Here is a 5000-nt window from a genome sequence, read left to right as displayed (position 1 = left end):
GCAGAGGCCGGGGCATGTCCCCGGTCGCGCCAGGCGGCACGCGCGACCCGATTAGGCCCCGAAAGGAGTCGGGAAATCGGCAGACCTGCCCGAGTTCAGCCCGGGGGAGGCGGGGGGCAGGTCGGTTCGGCTCAAATCATTAACCAAAGCCGAGACTTGGTCTCGCTGGCGCAACCGAAGTGCCAGGCTGGATAACTCATTAACCAGAAGGCGGCTGGAGGCAGGCAGGGCTGATGGCTGAGGCCGGGTGGAGGCACCCGCGGGCCGGGAAAGTCAAAAGTCCCGTTGTGTGGAAGTCTATGAGGTCAGATTCGGCCGCCTTACCGGGCCTTCGGTTGATGGTTTCCCCGCTTGGCAAGCGAGTCGGCCCGGCAAAGTGGCCACTTGCATTTTCTGGCAAGTGTCTGCGAACAACGTTAATGAGTTGAACCTCGGCAATTGTCGGAAGTCCCGATGAAGAAATGAAAATGCCCCTTTTGCGGGGATTTGGATGCTCATGGCCGGCAGCAGGTTGCCCGACGCCCCGCCAACTTGACACTTGTCATTTCTGTCCTTGGGGTTGGCGGGGTATCTGCACAGAGGTAGAGGTGGCAGAATCGAGACTTGGTGAGTTTTCCAAACAAACGTCTCGAGCCTCCAGGTCTGCAGAGACCGACCAGGGCTGCCGCCCAACCGACTATTCACCCTTTTTGGCGGGAATTTATTCCCTTTTTGCCCATTTTTCGGGTTTTTGGTCGGGCTTCAAAAGCGGCTGCCCGAGGCCTGGCAGAGGCCGGGGCATGGTCCCCGATCGCGCCAGGCGGCTCGCGCGACGCGATTAGGCCCCGAAAGGAGTCGGGAAATCGGCAGACCTGCCCGAGTTCAGCCCGGGGGAGGCGGGGGGCAGGTCGGTTCGGCTCAAATCATTAACCAAAGCCGAGACTTGGTCTCGCTGGCGCAAACCGAAGTGCCAGGCTGGATAACTCATTAACCAGAAGGCGGCTGGAGGCAGGCAGGGCTGATGGCTGAGGCCGGGTGGAGGCCACCCGCGGCCGGGAAAGTCAAAAGTCCCGTTGTGTGGAAGTCTATGAGGTCAGATTCGGCCGCCTTACCGGGCCTGCGGTTGATGGTTTCCCGCTTGGGCAAGCGAGTCGGCCCGGCAAAGTGGCCACTTGCATTTTCTGGCAAGTGTCTGCGAACAACGTTAATGAGTTGAACCTCGGCATTGTCGGAAGTCCCGATGAAGAAATGAAAATGCCCCTTTTGCGGGGATTTGGATGCTCATGGCCGGCAGCAGGTGGCCCGACGCCCCGCCAACTTGACACTTGTCATTTCTGTCCTTGGGGGTTGGCGGGGTATCTGCACAGAGGTAGGAGGTGGCAGAATCGAGACTTGGTGAGTTTTCCAAACAAACGTCTCGAGCCTCCAGGTCTGCAGAGACCGACCAGGGCTGCCGCCCAACCGACTATTCACCCTTTTTGGGCGGGAATTTATTCCCTTTTTGCCCATTTTTCGGGTTTTGGTCGGGCTTCAAAAGCGGCTGCCCGAGGCCTGGCAGAGGCCGGGGCATGGTCCCCGATCGCGCCAGGCGGCTCGCGCGACGCGATTAGGCCCCGAAAGGAGTCGGGAAATCGGCAGACCTGCCCGAGTTCAGCCCGGGGGAGGCGGGGGGCAGGTCGGTTCGGCTCAAATCATTAACCAAAGCCGAGACTTGGTCTCGCTGGCGCAACCGAAGTGCCAGGCTGGATAACTCATTAACCAGAAGGCGGCTGGAGGCAGGCAGGGCTGAGGGCTGAGGCCGGGTGGAGGCCACCCGCGGCCGGGAAAGTCAAAAGTCCCGTTGTGTGGAAGTCTATGAGGTCAGATTCGGCCGCCTTACCGGGCCTGCGGTTGACCGCTCTGGGCAAGCGAGTCGGCCCGGCAAAGTGGCCACTTGCATTTTCTGGCAAGTGTCTGCGAACAACGTTAATGAGTTGAACCTCGGCAATTGTCGGAAGTCCCGATGAAGAAATGAAAATGCCCCTTTTGCGGGGATTTGGATGCTCATGGCCGGCAGCAGGTGGCCCGACGCCCCGCCAACTTGACACTTGTCATTTCTGTCCTTGGGGGTTGGCGGGGTATCTGCACAGAGGTAGGAGGTGGCAGAATCGAGACTTGGTGAGTTTTCCAAACAAACGTCTCGAGCCTCCAGGTCTGCAGAGACCGACCAGGGCTGCCGCCCAACCGACTATTCACCCTTTTTGGGCGGGAATTTATTCCCTTTTTGCCCATTTTTCGGGTTTTGGTCGGGCTTCAAAAGCGGCTGCCCGAGGACTGGCAGAGGCCGGGGCATGGGCCCCGATCGCGCCAGGCGGCTCGCGCGACCCGATTAGGCCCCGAAAGGAGTCGATAAATCGGCAGACCTGCCCGAGTTCAGCCCGCGGTGGCGGGGGGCAGGTCGGTTCGGCTCAAATCATTAACCAAGCCGAGACTTGGTCTCGCTGGCGCAACCGAAGTGCCAGGCTGGATAACTCATTAACCAGAAGGCGGCTGGAGGCAGGCAGGGCTGATGGCTGAGGCCGGGTGGAGGCCACCCGCGGCCGGGAAAGTCAAAAGTCCCGTTGTGTGGAAGTCTATGAGGTCAGATTCGGCCGCCTTACCGGGCCTTCGGTTGATGGTTTCCCGCTTGGGCAAGCGAGTCGGCCCGGCAAAGTGGCCACTTGCATTTTCTGGCAAGTGTCTGCGAACAACGTTAATGAGTTGAACCTTGGAAATTGCCGGAAGTCCCGATGAAGAAATGAAAATGCCCCTTTTGCGGGGATTTGGATGCTCATGGCCGGCAGCAGGTGGCCCGACGCCCCGCCAACTTGACACTTGTCATTTCTGTCCTTGGGGGTTGGCGGGGTATCTGCACAGAGGTAGGAGGTGGCAGAATCGAGACTTGGTGAGTTTTCCAAACAAACGTCTCGAGCCTCCAGGTCTGCAGAGACCGACCAGGGCTGCCGCCCAACCGACTATTCACCCTTTATGGGCGGGAATTTATTCCCTTTTTGCCCATTTTTCGGGTTTTTGGTCGGGCTTCAAAAGCGGCTGCCCGAGGACTGGCAGAGGCCGGGGCATGGGCCCCGATCGCGCCAGGCGGCTCGCGCGACCCGATTAGGCCCCGAAAGGAGTCGGGAAATCGGCAGACCTGCCCGAGTTCAGCCCGCGGTGGCGGGGGGCAGGTCGGTTCGGCTCAAATCATTAACCAAAGCCGAGACTTGGTCTCGCTGGCGCAACCGAAGTGCCAGGCTGGATAACTCATTAACCAGAAGGCGGCTAGAGGCAGGCCGGGCTGATGGCTGAGGCCGGGTGGAGGCCACCCGCGGCCGGGAAAGTCAAAAGTCCCGTTGTGTGGAAGTCTATGAGGTCAGATTCGGCCGGCTTACCGGGCCTTCGGTTGATGGTTTCCCGCTTGGGCAAGCGAGTCGGCCCGGCAAAGTGGCCACTTGCATTTTCTGGCAAGTGTCTGCGAACAACGTTAATGAGTTGAACCTTGGAAATTGCCGGAAGTCCCGATGAAGAAATGAAAATGCCCCTTTTGCGGGGATTTGGATGCTCATGGCCGGCAGCAGGTGGCCCGACGCCCCGCCAACTTGACACTTGTCATTTCTGTCCTTGGGGGTTGGCGGGGTGCCCGGAGATTTTCGGGAACACGATTTTCAGAACATTTTTACGACAGCGGGTACACTTTGAAAGCGCCCGAAAAGTGATGCTTTGCTGAAAGGTGCTCAATCTCAGGAAAGAGACCTTTGAAAAGAGCACTTGGAAAGTCACAAAATGAACGGTGTGCGAGACTTGGAACAATTTTGACAAAGTCTTTTGTTGTACTTTTCAAACTCTTTGGTGTTTTGCTGAAATCGTACTCTGGGAGCCAGCAGCCCCGCTTGTACCCGTGCCCGGCTCTCAGGACAGACTAGTTTCCAACGGCCCTCCGTCTTTGCGCAACAAAGGACGCTGTCTGTCACAGATGCAAGCCCCTGAGTGAGGGAAATCTGTTTTACTGAGTAGTTAAGCACACGCGCAGTTCTTTCACCAAGTTCCCCTGCGTGTTGTGCGCTCGGTATCCACCGATCGATTTGGCGACTCGTGTCCGACGTGGGAGGGCTCGGAGTGGGGCCAGCTCCGGCTGGTGTGTTACCGACTCCGGCGTTCCTCCCGTTCTGCCCCGCAATGCGCCCACCGCCGGTGGGCAGACCGGGCATCCAATAACGAGTCAGAGGGCTTGGCACGGCTCCGGTTTCTCCTAGCCTGCCCTTTGGCACTTGACGAAGGTTCTCGCGTGAGTCCGAGGCGTCCACCTGTCTTTTGGTCTCGCAGTGGTCCGAATCAAGCTCCGGAGCGGGCGTCCGCCATCTCGACTCCCGAATGTGGTGGTGCGGGAATGTGCACAGCGCGTCTCGTTCTGGTAGCTGAACACGCCATTTCTCTGGCAAAATGTGAGCAGAGACACGCAGGCGCGGGCGGTGCGTGTCGACGCCCTTTGACGGTTACAGTGTTTGCAAGCTCCCAAGTTGAACCCGGCACCAACCTCCCTGTCGTGGGGAGGCCACGTGCCCAGCAGACACAGCGATGGTGGCGCCTTGTCAAAAGAGTCATTGGTTTGTGTAAGCCTCTTACCCCGAGCGTGTTCACACTCCTCGTGATCCTTCTGTCCTGACGGTTTCCCGGTGCTCGTGCAACACACACACACACACACACACAGAGCGAGAGAGAGACAGAGACCCACACACGACGTGTCGTACGTATGTACACACACACAAGCAATCGTTGTGGGTGGTGTGTGCACGGTAGGACGGTCGGCGCTGGATGTTGTGCCCGGCAAGGTGGAGGCGCGCCTCTTCCTTTGTACTTTGTGGTTCCACCGTTCAGTCGCTCGCTCCCTGTCTGGCTGATTTGTTGGCCCCGATTTTCGGTTCAGCTACCTGGTTGATCCTGCCAGTAGCATATGCTTGTCTCAAAGATTAAGCCATGCATGTCTAAGTACACACGGCCGGTACAGT

Source organism: Pristiophorus japonicus, unplaced genomic scaffold (genome assembly GCF_044704955.1).
Source record: "Pristiophorus japonicus isolate sPriJap1 unplaced genomic scaffold, sPriJap1.hap1 HAP1_SCAFFOLD_2241, whole genome shotgun sequence".
Lineage (NCBI taxonomy): Eukaryota > Metazoa > Chordata > Chondrichthyes > Pristiophoridae > Pristiophorus > Pristiophorus japonicus.
This window is presented reverse-complemented; position numbering follows the sequence as displayed.